Source organism: Anopheles maculipalpis, chromosome X (assembly GCF_943734695.1).
Source record: "Anopheles maculipalpis chromosome X, idAnoMacuDA_375_x, whole genome shotgun sequence".
NCBI lineage: Eukaryota > Metazoa > Arthropoda > Insecta > Diptera > Culicidae > Anopheles > Anopheles maculipalpis.
In genome coordinates this window covers 19,280,227-19,303,220 of record NC_064870.1, presented here as the reverse complement: position 1 = coordinate 19,303,220, position 22,994 = coordinate 19,280,227, and the positions used below count along the sequence as shown (strand labels likewise).

General features: G+C 41.7%; 2 pseudogenes; both read left to right on the top strand.

Annotated features, from left to right (window-relative positions):
• The first annotated feature begins 457 nt into the window (after window positions 1–457).
• On the top strand, window positions 458–4,138 carry LOC126564406 (uncharacterized; annotated as a pseudogene).
• A 14,913-nt stretch (window positions 4,139–19,051) lies between these two features.
• LOC126564397 (uncharacterized) lies at window positions 19,052–22,994 on the top strand (annotated as a pseudogene).

The window sequence follows — 22,994 nt, the reverse complement described above, 5'->3', positions numbered from 1 at the left end:
GTTGATTGGGCCTGGGAACGGCGAGTTTCCAACGAATCCAGCTTCAGCAGCTGGCACCTGACAATTTTACCAAACTTTCATGTACTTGTTCGCGGGGCTTGGTGGAAAGAGAAAGATGATACGCGAGAGCAAAAGGGGAAAAAACACAATGCACCACCAAAACATCGCGTTGTTGCGGCTCAACGCTGGATCTAAAACGTCAAAGTCAACCTTCTTCTTCTTCGTGTGTGAAAACGTCAATCTGCCCTGAGTGAGCCAACCTCCTACGCTGCCTGTCTGCCATGACTGAATGTGTGTGTCAGGTGAAATGAGTTGTTTGCCATCAACGTTAATCGGTATTTAAACTTGCTTTGTTTTATATTGCCAAACGTGTCTTATAGCTTATTAGGAAATAGAACAAGGAAAAAAAAACTGATTCCGGGATACGGGCGGGTAGCAGTAAAACTTCCGCTTGCGAATGGGTTTATTGTGGCGCAGCTATGGGCTTTTCGCTGTGGTTACGCTGATGGGCATGTTGGCCCAGTACGAATGGTAACCAAAGGACGCGTTCGATGAAATAAAGGCACGCTTCGATAAGGTGAACGTCGACAACTGTCCCATTCTACTGCCGAGGGATTTAACCTTGCCTGAGGAAAGCGTTTACCATCTACCGAACATCAAGGATGTAAACATTAATCCCCAACCGAACGGCCCTGCTGCACCTGCACAACATGGCTCTGAGTCGTGCGTTCTGCTGGAGATACATCTTGCAGAGTCGTTTCATTCGGCCAGTCATCAATGATACGTACGATCCCGGCATGATGTACTACTTCTTGTCGACCGTCGCGGACGTATCCGCCAACAGGCACATTAACGCTTCCGTCATCTATTTTGCCGTACCTACCGGGAGGATAATTTTAACGATCCAATTCATCTGCAGAAAATTTCCACTCAAGAGTTCCAAACTGGGGATCCTTAGTTGATTGTAAACAGTAGGCTGTGCATGTAAAAGAGGAAAATGCGTTGAAAGTTTCTGTGTCCAATATTCTTTTCACCATTTCATAGGTACACGGCCGTTTCGGTGTTGGAAATGGATTCGAACGAAACGATATAAACCAATGTCCGAAGGGTGAAGGTAACAAGAGTCCAAACATATTCGCGGACACGGCACGCTACAAGAATGAAACGACTGAATGCGAACCGATCGATGGGTGGGGATTCCGGCGCAGTGACTATCAGTGTCGATGTAAGCCGGGTTATCGCTTACCGGGTGTTGGAAGAAGGCCCTACCAGGGGGAGATACTGGAGCGTGCATCTGACGAGCAAATTTACAATGGGTTTGGTTGTGTGAAAGTTGGATGTAAGTACGATTTAGTTCTTCATTTGCACTGTCTTCATGCAGGGCCCTTACTTACGTTACTTCCGTTCACATTCAATTGCAGGGGTTCAAAAGGTGCCGATCAAATGTTTCCGGGCACCTACATACGTGCGCGAACAGTATCTCAACCGGTATTACGAGTATACGACCGGTCCGAGCTCGCTTCCCTCTCACAAGCTAAACATATACGAGGTCCTGAAGGTTATTTTGGGCGTAAATGCATGCTCGTGCAAAAACTACCACCCGCAAGATCTGATGCTAAAGGGCGAGTTCGCCTACGAAACACAAAAGCAGTTCGAAAATGAAGCTATAAATGCAATCCGTTTGGCGAACTTTATCAGTGCCTTCCTGCAGATAGTGGATCCGTGTAAACTTCTACTCGGGCAAGCGGTTTGCCGACAAACCGTTGACTGAAGATCAAATGATGGGTGAAATGTTGGCGCTAGTTCTGGGTAATACACGCATCTGGTCGGCCGCTATGCTGTGGGATCGGCGCAAATTCCCCAACCTTACCCTGTTCGGACCGTACGCGTACAAGCGCGAGCTGAACACGCGCAAATTCAAAATGGAAGATTTGGCCCGGTACAACAAAACGGGCGAAGAGTACATCGATAAACCGTTCTTTCTGAACTGTTTATCGATCGTGGCCCACCGCTGAAACAGCGGTGAGCCACGAATTTCGATTCGCTCGACAAGTACAACTTTAAGATACGGTTGCGCCACAATGAGACGGACGTGTAAGCACAACGGTACAACCATTACCCGAATTTTTACCACACGGCCACAATGGATCATGGCTATTGGACGACGTCCGAGTACGACTGCAAGGGATACGTGAAGAAGTGGCTCATAACGTACGCGGTACCATTCTTCGGCTGCGACAGTCTGAAGGCGAAGCAGGAATTCAAGTAAGTGTTTTTTTTTTATATTTTGCTCACTGTAGGCAGCGTGTCTGTTAAGGCGGAAATGCAGTTTTACCCCCTTTTTTATTGCTTTAAACTGTGCCACTAACTAAGCTGGTTCGTTTTCTGTCTTTCATCTGCACGTCGTAGGGGAATCGTTGCAGTTTCAATGAACATGCTCCAGCTGGATATCAACCAATGTCCGGATGATTATTATGAGCCGAATGCATTCAAAAACACTCACAAATGCGCCGAGAAATCTTCATACGTAAGTATGAAGATTTCGCTTTCGCGGCTGCGTTTCAGTTTTCTCGGTCAACCATCCGTTTCTGTCCCCCCGGTGTGCCTACCGCTGGGGTTGGGTTTTGATTTCATCCTTTGCCCTTTTATCCGTCTCAATCGCAACCGAAGCGCAGAGGAAACGAATATGCTTCTGCATTTGTTTGTTTTTTGTAGTTTCTGTGTCTATAATTGCGACCATCGGCACGGTGAAACCTGAAGAAACCGCTTTTGTTCTCGGATAGACGAGAACAAACTGGGAACATAGAAAACTAAGGCTGCTTGCATAGAAAATGGCTGCCTGCACCAAAGCGCAACGACAAGCGCATTGATTGGTTGAACATGCACTGGTTGAACATGCACTAGAAATAAATTTAAATAATTCTTTCAATATTCAATAAACAGCACTTTAGCGAACAATATCTTCAACGGTGGCTATGTGTTGGTGCAGTGTAATCATACACTAACCACTAATCATTTCAATCGTGTTTCTAAAACATTGGAAACATCGTTTTTCAAACCGCAGGAAACTGAACAGCGGCGTGTGTGTGTGTGTGTGTGTGTGTGTATTTTACGTGGTTCTAAACGCTTGCACGCATTTCGTTTCAACAGACCGGTAACTGGAATATACGGATAATTGTTCGCCGGATGTAAATGAGAAAAAAGCAACAATGGATTCGGCCCAGGAAGCATTCGCTCAACATCTAGCGATTATGGTGTACAGTAAGTAGTAGCGCCCCCGGGTTTTTCCGGCTTCCCCGTCTGGCCAGAATATATGAAATTCAAGTTTTTGCTCCCATTTGCAGACTATCTGCTCGAATGGCGAATAAACCTGTCCCGTGCTGGCTAACGAATATCAAACCCCAGGCCCAGTCGATCATTCCTTACCGTCGCCTGCACGATACGATGTGGGAACATACTGAGCTGCTCGACACAAGTGTAAAATGGTTCCTCTAGCTATAGCCTCCGAAATGTTCTACCAACCTTGTCTTTACAATTCCGTCTCCCGTTTTTTTCCACAGTGCGCCGAACAATTTAGTTGTTCCACAAGGAAGTGCCGATACCGTTCGGAGCAACCAGCTGGTCTAAGATAAAATTTATCCCGGAATATTTTTGCATTTAGAGTGCGGCCCCACCTACCGAAGCTGGCGATGGTGTTAAGCCAGCCACGGGCACGGACGTCAATTTCGTGTATGATCCAGCAACGGAACCAATCTCAACGGGCAGCACCATTAATTTGAATGAGCAAAGTTTTGACCTCAGTATATTTATTCAGCCAGTTATGCTGCATACTCCCTCACCGGAACCAGATACCAACAACGCGAACGAACAAAACACCACCGGAACACCAGCGCTGATGTACCTGGGAAGGGATGGACAGCCGCAACTTCACACCATTTTCATCTCGATGGAAAGTAACGGGCAGCAGCAACAACTTGCTGACGTTGAACAAACTAATACAACTATTACCTATATTGTTTTAAATAAGTATGAGAAACCGGTTGAATTTAAATCGCAAACGGTGGAACGATCGGAGCAACAGCATACGTTGCGCAACCGACGGATGCGAATGATCCCGCTCCAGAGCCAGCACACTTAAATCCGGAACCCACTGCTCCGACTTCCCAACCTCCCGATGCTGGAAGTGATTGATTCCAGCTGGAAATGAATGAATGGATATCGATTTTACCCCACCGCAATCGTTGCTGGCAGAGCAAGAGGAAAGTCAACCAGAGCGAAAGGAAAATCAACCCGAGCCAGAGGAAATCATCACAGCATCGGAGGAGCCAGAGACCAAATCGCCACCGAAGTTCATCGAAGATGCGGTAGAAACGGTCTCCAGAAGCAGGCTGCACAAAGAAAAATGTCGCTAAAGCGATGGCTAAATGGATCCTCATGCGGGGAGTTAGCAAGGCTGATTTCGGTAACCACATACGAGAGTTAAATTATCAAGCTAAGCTCAAGGTCCGCGAAATAGCTGAACAAAAGAAACAGGAAGTCAAAGTCCAGAAGGCGGTCATCAAGCCGGCCAAATCCTCAACCAAGACCACCACCAGTAAGGTGAGTCGGGCTAAGAAGAGGAAGAATAAGACGGTCGAAAAGACAGACAAATTACCACAAACCAAATGTGCCTTAAAGCGCGAGTAAAACACGCTGGACGGCAGCGATATTTTGCATCCTCATCGGATGAGGACGCGGACGTACACAAAATGCTCGAAAGCGTGAAGCAGTACCGCAAGCGGCAGAAGAACGAAGGAAAACCGCCTGACCAGAGGTAAGTTTAAGCGTCCACCACAAACTAATGATGCGAATAGCAACTTAAAGAGTTAATTAATTCTTACTCACTCCCTATTGGAATTTGATTTTTTAAACAACTCTATCTCTTTGGGGAATATTTCAAATGAATATTTCAGTACTGCAAGCCCATTATGGAACTTGGTAAAAAATGTAACGAAAATTTGCGTTACATTTTAACCATTTAACGTTACAAATGTTAAATGGTTAAATGGTTAAACCAAGCAGTAATTAGAATAACTTCTGCTATTATGTTTGTGTTACTTCCGTTCTAATCGCTATTAAGGTGTGCTGATGTAAACAAGCACAGAAGAGAACGAAACCCTCAGAAGAGATTCCACCTTATAATCGCAATTTTCCCTCAATTTAATGTAACATGTGATTCGAAAGTTCCATTATATGGATCAAAAACCATGTAACTTTGATTTTAATGACCTAGTCGTTTATTGACTTAACTTATACGGAAAGAGGAATTAAGGTGGTCTCGTCGGTATTACCTCTCATAACTTCGATACGCCTCTCATAACAGCTGTAACAACTCGTTCCCCAAAAAAGGTGATAATTCTTTATGATGAGTTCATTTAAATCATTCTCTAGATTTTATTCCACTCCAGTCCAGTTAGCTACTCGGTACGCACAAAACTACCACAAACCTTCCTGTGTAAAAATTGTGGTAAAAATAGATTTTGTGTTTGGACTGTTTTTCGTTACAGCAGCTTTCTAGTCTCACCGTTAGCCGAGCCGGTGTACCGGCTGAATCTCATCGCGGGCCGTACCCCCAAGCGAATCCTACGCAATCGTACACATTCAAGTTCAAGGCAAAAGCGTACCAAACAATCACCAACCATTAGTTCGGACCTCACCAATGTGCCTACGCTTGACGTGACGAAACAACGTACCGGTGATGCTAAGTTGTCGAAGCAAGCCCAACAACCGGTCGAGGAAGCTGTACTGTGAACAGGAAGCGACTGATTGAACAATCGTACAACAAGGTGGATGTATTGTCACCGGAGCTCGCAAAGAGCTGCACCATGAGATCGGATTGATTTGAGGACAATCCCCCCTCTGCCAGCACGCAGGATGAAGCGGCCGTGGATGGCATGCTGGATAAAGTGCACGGTAAAAAAAAAAAATATCATAAAGGACGGCCAGGCCCTATTGCTGAACGGTGAAAATTAGGCGAACAAATTTAGGGAATGAGAGAGAAGGAATTCTTCGTGTCCTCTCCATTATTTTAAACACCGTACGGTTTTTCTTCTAGGAACATTATTTTGTTAGTAGATTGTTGGTACGGTACAGGCTGCATTGTTAGAATTGTATCAGGTAGGAACCATTTAGGATTCGATGTTAGATGTTCACTGCCGTTGGATGACATTTCGGCTGTGGAATCATTGATCAGTATATTTCCTTCATTTATGCGTTTAATCAATCTGCTTGAATCAATCTCCTTGAATCCATCTCCTTGAACTTTACTACTTTAATAATACACAGAGCGAAGGTTCTCTCAGTATTTCGCTTTCACATGAGTAAAACTTTGTTCTACACAGGGTTTGACTATTTCGCAGGTATGCGTTTGATTCCGAATAAAATGATTGGTCTTTAACAGTATTCTTCTATCACGGTTTATAATGGAATCAATGTAGCTGCATTCATAGGATTGATGAGAGAATTGTGGAAACCTGAGTATAAAGATAAGATGCGTTGCATTCGTAGTTACTTGTGCAGTAGCTTGTGCAGTGCTGTTGAGTTGGGGATTCTATTATTCTTCCGAAACTTCGATGTAGCGTTGATTCAAGCGAAAGCAATTCGTTATGGGATATGCCATGTTTTGCTGCTAATATAGCTCCTTCGAGAGCTTTTATATGAGTCTGTAAAATGTCAAGATTGGCTAGCCTCACGATTTTTTTTATTCATAAAGGACGGCCAGGCCGTATTGCTATTCTCCTCATGATTGGTTGAATGACTTTCTTTAACAAGGATTGTACGATAGGAGCTTTCGCGTTTATTATTTGTTTTCCTTTTTTCGTACACATATTGATTAGGTTCGTAATCATCGTATTTTCCTTATTTTATCTTTCCATTTTTCTCTTCGAATAGTTTTATAATTTTCTTATCCAGCTCTCTCAATATTGTCCTATCTCTGAAAGACGTTTCTTCTGACATTTCACCGATATATATCTTCTTGGGAGTTTCCTTTGTGAAGGAGTGTATCGAATTATTATATTTGTACACAGCTTGCTGTATTAGAGTAGTTAAGCTCATATCTGGATTCAATGATCTCAAGCATCTAGCTATTTCTCTTATTGTCGAATGGCATATCTCAACTTGTCCATTGGTTTCGGACCTATTCACTGGTGACTTAAAAATTGTTACTCCTAGGTTAAACACTGATTGTTCTATAACATTAGACAAACGTACATTCGATGTCGAATATGATTTGTCTTGACGAACTCCAATCACATAACAATTGTAAACGAACCTCTTTAACAGCTGATATGGATTTTGATTTAATAGGCTTTAACTTCAGATACTTCGAAAACTTATCGATTGATGAAATAAACAAATGATTTGCATCGTAGGCAAAGATATCTATATGTACGATCTCTGCTGGATATTTAGTAATGGGTGTTTCCACTGGTATGAATCCGTGAGGTTTTCTCTCATATTTTTCTAATTTGTACGACTCCATCGTTTTTCTCATCGCAGGAACATTTTTTTTAAACAAATTGTAACCAGTTCTCTTTTGAATTTCTGTATGCGAAATTGTGAATATTTTTATTTTCTTCTAATGATCTTTTTTCGTTCGTGTTAAATCTTCTAATTGCACTTGAGTTAATTTGGATTCTTGATAGCGCATCTGCTACAACTTTAGTTTTTCCAGGTTTGTTGCGTAACTCGTAATTATGTTTTTCTATGAAAGCTTTCCATCGTTTTATTTTGCGTTTTTTTTTCTTTTTGGGGACATTGCGTATGTTAGGGGTTGATGGTCTATTAATATTACTAGACTTGCTCCGTATATAAAATTTCTTAGAGACTGGAGAGCCCACACAATGGCTAGCATTTCCTTCTCGTTTGTAGCATAATTCTCTTCGGTTTTGGAAAGTGTTCGATAGTTAAAAGTTATAGGACGATCTCCGTCGTGGAACTGTTGTGACAGTACTGCGCCGATTGCTTTATCCGATGCGTCTGTTGTTAACAAGAATGACTTCTGAAAATCTGGAAAAGCCATTATATCTTGAGATGCCAATATATCTTGAGATGATAATATGCATTTTTTTAATGTTTCGAATGCAGTCTTTGCATCTAGATCAAATTTAATAGATAAATTTGATTTTTAGGGATTTGGCGATGGCCATTCTGCCCTCTTAACAATCTCGTCATGGGTTTTGCTAATTGTGTATGATTCTTAATAAACCGTCGGTGATAACCTGAGAGGCCTAAGAATGATTTTAGCTGTTTGAGATTGGTTGGTTCAGGGAATTTTTTGATCGCCCTTTTCTCAGCCTTTCTTTTTTTTTTGTTTGGATTGAGTCCATCTTTCGATACAATAAATCCAAGGAATTGTACAGAATGTTTTGGAAAATTTATATTTATCTGGTAAAATTTTGAAATTGGCTGCACTTAGTGTTAGTAAAAAAAATAATAATGTCGTCAATATACACATGACAGATTTTTCCAAAGTGTTCTCGTTATGTATCGTCCATCACGCGTTGAAAAATTTAAGGTGCATTTTTAAGACCAAATGACATGCGTACGAATTCGTATTTACCATTGTTTATCGAGAAAGCCGTCGGCTTTTTTTCGGACATGGAGCAAACTTGATGCTATCTAGTTGTGAAAAATTTGTTTGAACTAAGGTTTGCTAGAATTGTTGAAGGGTCTGGAATAGGATATCAATCACTGATTGTTTTTGAATTCAGCTTTCGCTAGTCTACGACTAATATGTGTTTTTTCTCGTTGATTGCATCCATTTGTTTATGAACAATACATACTTGGGCGTTATATGGACATTTTGACGGTCTGATAATTCCATTACTGAGAAGTTTTGAAATTTGTTTGTTAACTTCTCCTTTTAATGCTTGGGGGTAAGGTTAAGTTTTACTGTAAACTTGTGTGTCATCTTTTGTTCTGATTGTAGCCGTTACTTGTGAGGTATAGTGTAGTTTTTTTTTATCGGGTGGTTGAAAAAAATCTTAGAATTGAGCTAAAACTTCATTTAGCTTTCGCCTCTCTTCTTCTTTTAGATGTTCGTCGCAGATTGTTGAAGTTATTTACTTCTTGCAATCGATATTCCAATAAAGGAATTTTGTGTGTTTCATCTATAACTAGTATTTGTTGGACTGGGTCTACTACTGCTTTTATATATCTCAGCGAGTCATATCCTATGATAGCATCAAATGTTTTTAAACATTCGAGATGAAAAAAGGTGCATGACGTCGGAGTATGGTTTGAATAATCGTGCTTGGGAGTATTTCTCTATTTTAACATCTCCTCCTATGAAGTGTATGTAGAATGGGTTTTCGACATTCTGCGAAATTTTTGTATGTATGAATACATTTGTATGAATAAAAAAATTTTTGTGAAATTTTTGTATGTATGAATAAATTTGTATTTTGTATGAATAACATCTTATTCGACCTAGTGTCAACCAAAATTTTTATCGGTTGTTCTCTGATACCATAATTTATGAAATATGGTAACTTAGACGTTGGTCTAAAAACGAGACGCTGGTCTGCTTTTTCTTTGGCATTAAAATTACCATCGGTTTGTCTTTCTACTTTGTGGAAGTAGGTACCTAATGATCTTGATTCTTCGTGGATATAGGGCTGTTGTGTGTTTGTAAGTTATTAACTCTTGGTATTTTTGGGGGTCTATTGTTTCCTGAAAAACTCGGCCTGTTTCCATAATTCACTTGTCTTGATCTTATGGCTCGGTCAGCCTCCATTGTGGGAAAGTGTGGGAGTGCATATTCTTATTATGGAATTGATTAGGTCGTTGTTGGTGATTCACTGGTCGAACTATATTAAAATTCCTGTATGGTTGTGGTTGCGGTGGTCTCGGTTGATTCATATGATTCTGATAGTTCCCTTTTTAGTAATGGTGGTGGCAGAGGGATAAGATTTCTGGGGGCTGCAGGTGGTATGTTAACACGTGGTCTTGTTAACATTTTTCTACATTCGACGTTTTGGAAAGATATACAATAGCTTACGCTGCTGCCAATGATATAAATTCGTAATTTCTTATGAACCTATATACGTCTCCATCTAAACATCTTATGAAAGCATCTATTACTTTCTTGTTGTTAGTCTTTTCAAGAGCTCTAGAAGTTTCTGGATGTGAGAATCTTTCATCGGTTTTTATCTGATTTTCTATAAGTGAAAGTAGTCTGTTCACCTCATCGTAGTATGTTTCTAATGATCGGCCCTGTTGGTAGGCACTTATTTATGGGAAATCGAGTGTCTCCAGATTTCTTTTCAGATTCAGATTTTTCACCATACTATGTGATAAGCGTTCGTCATATCATATACCAGTTAATGCTCACATTCGATGCAACTAACGCATCGTTAGTTTCTTCTCGAATTTTCCTTCTCGCAAATTGCATTTTATGTGAAATTTTTTCTGATTTTCCTCATTGTCGATGGGTGAGGTCTGGTATAGCCTAATCATTCCATCTACGTTACTGATCCAACTGTTAGATCTCCACAAAAAACGGGAAGATCTATTACTACACCTAGAATCTTTTCGAAAGATTCCGGATTTTGCTCTGCCGTCTTGCCCAACAAAAAAGAGTGGCGGATCTATATACTCGTCTGTTTGTTTCGCTTCAGCACTATTATGATTTTCTTCGCTCTCCTCTTACGGGGCTGATTTTGGTGCACGGGACTCCAGTAATTTTTAGTGACTTCCTTCCTTCTCAGTGTGTTGGAGTTGTCCGTTTCCTACGGCAACGAGTTATCGGCTTCTACCGGCTACTTGGGCACCGATCAACACGGCTGTGATTTGCGATCGGGAAAAATATTCTCGCGACACGGTGTGATTAACACTCTAACGTGATCACTATACGGCACTTGCGACACGGTGTGTTTCCATTATAACATGATCACTACGCGCACTTTGAGGTCCCTATTCAGGCGCCAGTTCATATTTTTCAATACCCTTAGGGCATAACAACATATCTTTATTTAAACTTAAACTGGAACTAAGTCCAGTACGCTTAACTCTTAGCCTCTACTATTCACTGAACGTATTCACTAGATGTCTAAACAGAAACTGTCTCTGCTTTCTTCCCTGATCGGTCCCTATTTATGTGTTTGGACTGTTTTGCGAACGTCACGTTGGAGTGCCACGCGCGTTGGTGTCTGCTTGCTGCATCGTCCTATGGTGGAGAAGAAGAATGGCATTCACTGTTACCATGTGATGGGGAAGAAGAATTTCGGACTTATAATCGCGACGAGAACGGAACAACGTGATTACTAGCTGTGCAGAGCAATGTCTTTCTTTTATCTGACTGTCCAGGTATTCTGAAGATTCTAGATGAGAACGTTGGATATTCACAAGGAATATCCCCTACAGGCATGTTGGAGGTTTGAGAACTTACCTTGGGTAGGAGGACACTCAAACCTCTAGAAAGAATTGAACACAAGGTTTAGCTTGTTGCACATTCTCTCTAGGCTGCTCTCTCTCTCTCTGTCGAAGGTTTCCTAGACCGCTTTATTTATAACCAATTCTTACAATAGCTTTTGCTCGTTTTTTGTAACCAAAAATTGTTTCTTAGTGGTTTTTATTATTGTTATTGTATTTTGTACAAAAATATTTACGTACGCACAAAATGTGTCGCGGTGCGCTCGATTGCTGCACTTGCAAGAAATGTGTCGCTATTATTGAACTGATCGATCGGAGCAGTGCGATTGATTGCTGAGTCTGCCGGATGCTGTGCCGGATATCATTTGTCGTTTGATCTATCTGCTTGCTATGGACTATGCATGCATGAAGTTACTTGTTTTGTGTTGCTGACCACTGTCTAGACTCGCTTGTTGTTTCGAACTGATATCATATTCCATTAAGTCACTCGTTAGCCGAGTGCGCTGGTCAGTGTTTGAATGTTGATGTTAAGGCGTTCACTTGGTTAGAATGTTGATGCGTTCACTTGGTTAGAATAGCTGAATGTACATTTCTTGCGATCTTAGCTGTAGAGTTCTTACAAATTGTTCACCGTTTTTATTAAACCGTTTCGTTCGGAGGTGCGATCGCAACTTCCTCCCATCTCTCTCTCTCTCATCTGCTCTCATACATAAAACATTCCTACATCCTTTACCTGCCCCAAAGAATTGATTAGTTCTGATATATGTATCTATTGAATTAAGTTTGATATTTAACAGGCAACCTTATTGATCTTTTTGATCGTTTCGCTGGTGGCGATTTGCTTTCCTTTCTAACACTCTCTTTTGTATCCGTAATTGTTTCCTCATCTTTGTCTAATCTTTTAAAAGTATAGTTTTTATCGTCTGCTGTAGGCCATTTCTTCAAATGTGCTACCGAACGCCGATATTCAACTCCATCTCTGCTTTGTACAATGACGTCGCTTCCGCTTAGTTTAACAACTTTAAATTTCTCTGAGCAAAATTTTGGTTGAATTTTCCCCGCTTCGTAGTTCCTAATCATTACATCATCACCGACGGCTAACTCTGAATGCTTTGCATGTCTTCTTTTATCCGCGTACAGCTTTTCATGCATTTTCTTTATCCTATCCCTATCGCTTACTCCCTGATCCCGATTCCAAAACCGATTTGTTCTTAAAGACGGTAAAAGATCTTTTACCGGCCTTCCCGTTAAAAGCTCCATTGGCGATTTGTTAGTCACGGAATGCGGTGCTGTATTGTATGCGTACACATACTCTTCTATTGCTTTTCTCCAATCTTGTTTTAGCGCCTTGCCAATCCGCAGAGACCGTAGTATCCCTTGGTTCTGTCGTTCCACGAGTCCATTCATTTGGAGCCAGTACTGAATGGTCCGAACAAGACGTATGTTCCAACTGCGGCATAATCCGAAAACTCTTCGCTCGCAAAAGGTGGTCCATTGTCCGATCGAATTGTCTCCGGGTACGTGTGATGTCTAAAAATAATCTCAAGACAATTAATAGTTTTTGCTGCACTAGTAGAATTAATTTCCGTTACTGTAAGGAATCGACTATCACCAGAAATGTGGTGCATTTCTTGGCTGTAAAGAAATCCATAGCCAACTCCTGCCACGGTCGAGCTGGCATTTCTTTCGGTTGCATAGGTTCTGGTGGTCCTTGTCGGCTTACTAGGGCACATCCGGCACACTCTTGAATGCGATTTTCAATATCTCGGTCCATGTGTGGCCATCAAACTTTTTCTCGAAGATTCCGTTTCATCGCTACAATTCCTGGGTGACCACGATGGGCTATATCCAGAGCTCGTTGTCTCAGCTTTGAGGGCAATATGATTCTGTCTTCTCCAACTACGACATTATTGGATGCTCCTAATTCCTTTGAGAAAGCCTGATAGGCGTATAATTCTGGCGGCCACTGTTGACTTTCAATTGCTTGACAAACTTGTTTCAGCGTCTCGTCTAGTCTGGTTTCCTGTCTAATTTCTTCTAGCGTTATGGCCATATTTCCTTCTCCGATTTCACAAATATAGTGATCTGTCGTTTCATCAAACGGTTTGTCCGATTGAGGGCATAGTCTTGATAAAATATCAGAAATATTGCTCGTACCCGGAATGTGTACTACTGAGAAATCGTAGGGTTGAAGTCGGAGTGCCTATGCTTCTGCGCGCGAACATGCACGTCGTCCTTCTTGATATTTCGGTTTTATGATCCGTGAGAACCGTAAAATGTTTACCAAAGAGGTATGGATAAAATTTTTCCACCACCCAGACGATGGCTAACGCTTTTAACGATGGGTTTGAGGGTAAACTTTCTTCGTTTTTGTGAGTGCCTTTGATGCGAAGCTTATTATTCTTGCTTTGTCGCTATTGTCACGTTGTGTTAGAACAGCCCCAAGACCTACAGGCGATGCATCGACGTATAGTTCAGTTCTATCCTTTGGGTCAAAGAATCCTAGACGATGAACAGCGCTTGCAAGTTTTCTCGAGAAATGTCCAACCTTTCCACAATTGTGGCACGTTGCACCTCGTGCTGCACACTCTTTCGATTCCCGTTGATGCCTCCATGATCCACAACGATTACACTTAGAATAAGTGTTCCGCTCCTCGCCACGGAAATGTTGGTCTAGTTGTACAAAACGCCTTTCAATTCGCACTGCCATTTGCTTCACGAGCAACACTTCTCCTGGTTCAGCTCCGAATCGTTGTGTCTTTTCTTTTTGTTTTTGAAGCACTTCGCGGTTTATTGCGTAGTTAATAAGAGAATCTAACTCCATTGTGCCTTCTAAGCCTTTATCCCGCACTCTTTCATCTCGTGCACCAACGGTAATTTGTTGCAGTATTTCCTTTGGTTCGCGGTCTTTGAATTCACAACATGCTGCCTGCGTTCGTAATCGTAACACGTAAAAATTTGTGGCGATCGGATGTAAGCTGCGATAAAAAGTTCACCCTAGGTAAGCGCGTTAGCCTAAACTTAGCCTGGACACGAACAAGGTCCAGAACAAAAGAGGGAACAAATGGAAGCGACATCAGGATGGCTTGTGACACGTCCAGCCAAATATAAAAACGGCGACATGTCCTCACCAAGGCAGTCTAGCTTCAACATCGACTTACGAAGGACCTCCCGGTGGAACTAGAAGGAAGGAAGAACCCGTGACAACCAACCTAGAAGGAAGGAAGAACCCGTGGCAACCAACCAAGAAGGAAGGAAGACTCTTGACGCCAACTGGAAGGAAGGAAGGAAGGAAGGAAGGGAAGGAAGAAGAGAATAAAAATAGAGTGTTCAGCCCCTAACCTCTAAAAATTGAACGGCTCCTCGGGCTTCTGTCGAATTGAACGAAATAATTCAAGCTCAATTCGTTCATTTCGTTTTCCCACAAAAAACGCGTTGAGTCGCTTGACAGCGTTATCAAACTCGGGTTCTTCTACCGGAGCAAACGGAATTTTGGTAGGTCCTGGATGAATTTCGCCTTCTACTGATGCCAAATGATGATAAATTCTCTGCAGTCTTCTACCACCTCGAGCTAGCATGTATAATAGCTTTTCATGCTGCGTCGAAAATTGTTGCAGCTCGAGTATGATTTCGCATGCCCGAAACCATTCCTCCCACTCCCGGCGTAATCCAGAGCTATTCACCGCATCATTGAATGGCTCTAAATGATATTTACTTTCTTGAGACATTATAACGTATCCCAAACACGCGTTAATTGATTTTTTGATTATGTATGGCACTTTTCGACCTTCCAATACGACTGGACAAATGCTTCTAAAGATCAATCTCTTAAATATGCTTATATGGAACAATCGACTGTCTCATCGCCATAGTAGTGGTCGCTTAGGCTTCGCGCCTTTTATGATCGTAATGATCAGAAACAAAAACAACAAACAATTATTAGAACTAACATATAATAATGGCATATGGCAGTGAGCTTCGGCATGAAACCGGACCCGCATTTTGTATCAGTATTACCAACAAACACACTTACCATTATGGTAGTGTTTTACTGTGCGCTTCGAAATTTTCCCGGTCGCCGTCTCTTTTAGTATTAAAGTTTGTCCTTCTGGTCAAACCCACACAACTCTCACTCTTGTAACGTTGTTTGAGTGTGTGCTTCGGCTATGAACCGGACCCGCATGCTCTCTCATTACCAATACACACTTCCTCCACACACCATCTGCCATCTACAAGAACACAACTCAAGACACGGGGTGATTCAATTCCTCCTTCTGCTCTCATACATGCTACATTCCTACATTAACTAATGTAGGTTATTTGTTAAATTGGTGAATTTCTGCTCAACGTATAATGCTTTGTAACGCTTGTTGTATGCGAGATAATGTATACGCTAGTGGGATGTTTAGAAGATATGCCACAGTCCGGTGCGCGGTGCAGTTCTCACGGTGCTGCAGGTTCTGGTAAGTCTGTACGTGGCCAGTGCCGTCTTTCGTCTACCCTTGGTCAATGCGCATTTGCAAGTTAATGTCGTCTAAATGGTTTTGCGTTCTTTGTCTGGATAACGTTGTGTTCTAACTCCTCCTCTCTTAAGTGACTTTGCCCTCAAAGTCTGTTGATAGCATGGAACGATATGGGTCTGCTGACGAAGGTTTCTGCATGGGTGTCGGCTCGTCGTTGCACGTCTGACATCGAAATGTTTAGCTGGATTTTTCTTCTTCTAATTCTGATGAAGAGATAAAAAAAGTGTTGCGCTTGATATCAAAATAATAGTTGTCCAAATAGATTCATCTTCCATGTGAGGGAATTATTGACTTGGCTGATGCCTAATGCGATGCGTAACATCTCTCGATGTTATAGCGTCATGTTCTGAAGATGCTTAATTGATGGGTTATCTTGCAGTCCGACTTCGTTGACTATGAGACCGAGGGCGGAATGATATAGTTTTCCGGCAATAGGAACGTCTACGTTGGAAAAGAGTTCTCCATCGATCAAGATCAGGAAAGTTATCGTAGAAACACCATTTTTCGTGGAAACGTTAGGATCGGACCACCCACCGCGAAGTTATCGCCGATTTTCTGGCTTGGATCAATTTGTTTTTTTTTTTATTCATCCAGAAAAATGTGGCAAGTGCTACCTCCTGGTTTGAGTTCTTGCCTGGCATTTCAACTGGTAGAATGTGGAAATTTTTCAAACGCATTTTTGACTGCTACGTTATGAAAAAGACAATGCTTTGCTTCGGAAAAACCGCAACGAATAAAAGTTTCTTTCTCGTTTTGTTAGTCAAATCAAATCAAAGTTTGACTCAGGTTAATTTTCTTATTTGAAGAATATTCCGTTGATTTTAAATTTAAAAAAAAACGCCAAATCAATTCTAACGTGAGAATCCACCCTGCTGGTATAAACGTTACAACCACTTGATATATTCGTTTTGTTTTGAATAGGCGTTTAAAGCACAGAAGAAGCGAAACATATTAAATTTCAATCATATTTGCTACTCAAATTTTTATTCAGTGAAAGTATTAGCTTTACCACGACATCCATTTCTTATTTAGTTATTTTCTAAATTTGTTTTTTCGCTGAGTCGGAGACGATCTTGGCACTGAATGATCTAATGTTTATAACTCAAATTTTATCATCTCGTGGGCCCGAACGTTCGTCTCGAAAACCAATTATTTATGTTCATTTTTGTCGTATTTAACGCCACAATAGAAGAAACGCGCTAGTCATGCATTTGCTGCGCCAATTCGGTTTCGCGAAGTGCTTTGACCCGTTTTCTCGCACCTAATGAATAAACAAACAAGTGGAGTCGACATGCGGTTGCAGTCGACATAACACGCGGATTGTTCGTTTGATTTGAATTGAACGCGTGCATCGAATTGATGGCACAATGCTGTCTATGGGAAGGCGGCTGTGAGATTACAGTCTACACACAGCATGTCACACATGCAGTCTACACACACATGGATGCATGCACTTTACACACAAAGCTGAACGCTCGGTAGTTTAAGGGTGGTTCTAGAACATAAATAAAGAAACCCAAAGCTTTAACATATGCTAGAATTTGGATACACTCAGAATAAGCCCTAAATATCAACCATTTTGCCTATTTCTTTGCTGCTTTGTGAACGATTATCTTTAGCTGGATAGTATTTAGCTAACGATTATCTTAGACGGTATATATGGCGATATTTTGTTTCGATTCAGTTCCGACGCCAGTAGAATCCAGAAGAATGTCTATGAAATCGAATTTGTGATATACAATGAACCATACCGAGTTGCAAACAAATGGAAGTAAATCTATTTTTGGAGAGTTTGTTTATACTATTATTATTATTATTATTATTATTATTATTATTATTATTATTATTATTATTATTATTGTTGTTATTATTATTATTATTATTATTATTATTATTATTATTATTATTATTATTATTATTATTATTATTATTATTATTATTATTATTATTATTATTATTATTATTATTATTATTATTATTATTATTATTATTATTATTATTATTATTATTATTATTATTATTATTATTATTATTATTATTATTATTATTATTATTATTATTATTATTATTATTATTATTATTATTATTATTATTATTATTATTATTATTATTATTATTATTATTATTATTATTATTATTGTTGTTGTTATTATTATTATTATTATTATTATTATTATTATTATTATTATTATTATTATTATTATTATTATTATTATTATTATTATTATTATTATTATTATTATTATTATTATTATTATTATTATTATTATTATTATTATTATTATTATTATTACTATTATTATTATTGTTGTTAGTCCTGTTGCCTCGCGGGTTTACAGAATTCACTTATTCGCTAAAACCAAACCTAACTTTGCTAAGCGCCAGGGAGTTAGGATATAAGGGAGGAAGAAAGCTGGGAAGAATGTTTAAGACGGGACCGGAAGGTAGAAAAACTTAGGTGAAAGTCGAACATATGGGCCACGGAATTGATTTGACGAATAGCACACACGAAGGGGTATTTGCGCCCTGCTGAGGTACGACGACTTGGGATCGCAAGAGGGGGACGATTACGAAGGACACGGGAAGGGATGTAAAATGGAACACATGATAACCAAGCAGGAGCATCGGTATGACCGAAAAGGAGAGCGGCAATAAAGGTTGATTGGGTCTGGGAACGGCGAGTTTCCAACGAATCCAGCTTCAGCAGCTGGCACCTGACAATTTTACCAAACTTTCATGTACTTGTTCGCGGGGCTTGGTGGAAAGAGAAAGATGATACGCGAGAGCAAAAGGGGAAAAAACACAATGCACCACCAAAACATCGCGTTGTTGCGGCTCAACGCTGGATCTAAAACGTCAAAGTCAACCTTCTTCTTCTTCGTGTGTGAAAACGTCAATCTGCCCTGAGTGAGCCAACCTCCTACGCTGCCTGTCTGCCATGACTGAATGTGTGTGTCAGGTGAAATGAGTTGTTTGCCATCAACGTTAATCGGTATTTAAACTTGCTTTGTTTTATATTGCCAAACGTGTCTTATAGCTTATTAGGAAATAGAACAAGGAAAAAAAACTGATTCCGGGATACGGGCGGGTAGCAGTAAAACTTCCGCTTGCGAATGGGTTTATTGTGGCGCAGCTATGGGCTTTTCGCTGTGGTTACGCTGATGGGCATGTTGGCCCAGTACGAATGGTAACCAAAGGACGCGTTCGATGAAATAAAGGCACGCTTCGATAAGGTGAACGTCGACAACTGTCCCATTCTACTGCCGAGGGATTTAACCTTGCCTGAGGAAAGCGTTTACCATCTACCGAACATCAAGGATGTAAACATTAATCCCCAACCGAACGGCCCTGCTGCACCTGCACAACATGGCTCTGAGTCGTGCGTTCTGCTGGAGATACATCTTGCAGAGTCGTTTCATTCGGCCAGTCATCAATGATACGTACGATCCCGGCATGATGTACTACTTCTTGTCGACCGTCGCGGACGTATCCGCCAACAGGCACATTAACGCTTCCGTCATCTATTTTGCCGTACCTACCGGGAGGATAATTTTAACGATCCAATTCATCTGCAGAAAATTTCCACTCAAGAGTTCCAAACTGGGGATCCTTAGTTGATTGTAAACAGTAGGCTGTGCATGTAAAAGAGGAAAATGCGTTGAAAGTTTCTGTGTCCAATATTCTTTTCACCATTTCATAGGTACACGGCCGTTTCGGTGTTGGAAATGGATTCGAACGAAACGATATAAACCAATGTCCGAAGGGTGAAGGTAACAAGAGTCCAAACATATTCGCGGACACGGCACGCTACAAGAATGAAACGACTGAATGCGAACCGATCGATGGGTGGGGATTCCGGCGCAGTGACTATCAGTGTCGATGTAAGCCGGGTTATCGCTTACCGGGTGTTGGAAGAAGGCCCTACCAGGGGGAGATACTGGAGCGTGCATCTGACGAGCAAATTTACAATGGGTTTGGTTGTGTGAAAATTGGATGTAAGTACGATTTAGTTCTTCATTTGCACTGTCTTCATGCAGGGCCCTTACTTACGTTACTTCCGTTCACATTCAATTGCAGGGGTTCAAAAGGTGCCGATCAAATGTTTCCGGGCACCTACATACGTGCGCGAACAGTATCTCAACCGGTATTACGAGTATACGACCGGTCCGAGCTCGCTTCCCTCTCACAAGCTAAACATATACGAGGTCCTGAAGGTTATTTTGGGCGTAAATGCATGCTCGTGCAAAAACTACCACCCGCAAGATCTGATGCTAAAGGGCGAGTTCGCCTACGAAACACAAAAGCAGTTCGAAAATGAAGCTATAAATGCAATCCGTTTGGCGAACTTTATCAGTGCCTTCCTGCAGATAGTGGATCCGTGTAAACTTCTACTCGGGCAAGCGGTTTGCCGACAAACCGTTGACTGAAGATCAAATGATGGGTGAAATGTTGGCGCTAGTTCTGGGTAATACACGCATCTGGTCGGCCGCTATGCTGTGGGATCGGCGCAAATTCCCCAACCTTACCCTGTTCGGACCGTACGCGTACAAGCGCGAGCTGAACACGCGCAAATTCAAAATGGAAGATTTGGCCCGGTACAACAAAACGGGCGAAGAGTACATCGATAAACCGTTCTTTCTGAACTGTTTATCGATCGTGGCCCACCGCTGAAACAGCGGTGAGCCACGAATTTCGATTCGCTCGACAAGTACAACTTTAAGATACGGTTGCGCCACAATGAGACGGACGTGTAAGCACAACGGTACAACCATTACCCGAACTTTTACCACACGGCCACAATGGATCATGGCTATTGGACGACGTCCGAGTACGACTGCAAGGGATACGTGAAGAAGTGGCTCATAACGTACGCGGTACCATTCTTCGGCTGCGACAGTCTGAAGGCGAAGCAGGAATTCAAGTAAGTGTTTTTTTATATTTTGCTCACTGTAGGCAGCGTGTCTGTTGAGGCGGAAATGCAGTTTTACCCCCTTTTTTATTGCTTTAAACTGTGCCACTAACTAAGCTGGTTCGTTTTCTGTCTTTCATCTGCACGTCGTAGGGGAATCGTTGCAGTTTCAATGAACATGCTCCAGCTGGATATCAACCAATGTCCGGATGATTATTATGAGCCGAATGCATTCAAAAACACTCACAAATGCGCCGAGAAGTCTTCATACGTAAGTATGTCGTTTTCGCTTTCGCGGCTGCGTTTCAGTTTTCTCGGTCAACCATCCGTTTCTGTCCCCCAGGTGTGCCTACCGTTGGGGTTGGGTTTTGATTTCATCCTTTGCCCTTTTATCCGTCTCAATCGCAACCGAAGCGCAGAGGAAACGAATATGCTTCTGCATTTGTTTGTTTTTTGTAGTTTCTGTGTCTATAATTGCGACCATCGGCACGGTGAAACCTGAAGAAACCGCTTTTGTTCTCGGATGGACGAGAACAAACTGGGAACATAGAAAACTAAGGCTGCTTGCATAGAAAATGGCTGCCTGCACCAAAGCGCAACGACAAGCGCATTGATTGGTTGAACATGCACTGGTTGAACATGCACTAGAAATAAATTTAAATAATTCTTTCAATATTCAATAAACAGCACTTTAGCGAACAATATCTTCAACGGTGGCTATGTGTTGGTGCAGTGTAATCATACACTAACCACTAATCATTTCAATCGTGTTTCTAAAACATTGGAAACATCGTTTTTCAAACCGCAGGAAACTGAACAGCGGCGTGTGTGTGTGTGTGTATTTTACGTGGTTCTAAACGCTTGCACGCATTTCGTTTCAACAGACCGGTAACTGGAATATACGGATAATTGTTCGCCGGATGTAAATGAGAAAAAAGCAACAATGGATTCGGCCCAGGAAGCATTCGCTCAACATCTAGCGATTATGGTGTACAGTAAGTAGTAGCGCCCCCGGGTTTTTCCGGCTTCCCCGTCTGGCCAGAATATATGAAATTCAAGTTTTTGCTCCCATTTGCAGACTATCTGCTCGAATGGCGAATAAACCTGTCCCGTGCTGGCTAACGAATATCAAACCCCAGGCCCAGTCGATCATTCCTTACCGTCGCCTGCACGATACGATGTGGGAACATACTGAGCTGCTCGACACAAGTGTAAAATGGTTCCTCTAGCTATAGCCTCCGAAATGTTCTACCAACCTTGTCTTTACAATTCCGTCTCCCGTTTTTTTTCCACAGTGCGCCGAACAATTTAGTTGTTCCACAAGGAAGTGCCGATACCGTTCGAAGCAACCAGCTGGTCTAAGATAAAATTTATCCCGGAATATTTTTGCATTTAGAGTGCGGCCCCACCTACCGAAGCTGGCGATGGTGTTAAGCCAGCCACGGGCACAGACGTCAATTTCGTGTATGATCCAGCAACGGAACCAATCTCAACGGGCAGCACCATTAATTTGAATGAGCAAAGTTTTGACCTCAGTATATTTATTCAGCCAGTTATGCTGCATACTCCCTCACCGGAACCAGATACCAACAACGCGAACGAACAAAACACCACCGGAACACCAGCGCTGATGTACCTGGGAAGGGATGGACAGCCGCAACTTCACACCATTTTCATCTCGATGGAAAGGAACGGGCAGCAGCAACAACTTGCTGACGTTGAACAAACTAATACAACTATTACCTATATTGCTTTAAATAAGCATGAGAAACCGGTTGAATTTAAATCGTAAACGGTGGAACGATCGGAGCAACAGCATACGTTGCGCAACCGACGGATGCGAATGATCCCGCTCCAGAGCCGGCACACTTAAATCCGGAACCCACTGCTCCGACTTCCCAGCCTCCCGATGCTGGAAGTGATTGATTCCAGCTGGAAATGAATGAATGGATATCGATTTTACCCCAACGCAATCGTTGCTGGCAGAGCAAGAGGAAAGTCAACCAGAGCGAAAGGAAAATCAACCCGAGCCAGAGGAAATCATCACAGCGTCGGAGGAGCCAGAGACCAAATCGCCACCGAAGTTCATCGAAGATGCGGTAGAAACGGTCTCCAGAAGCAGGCTGCACAAAGAAAAATGTCGCTAA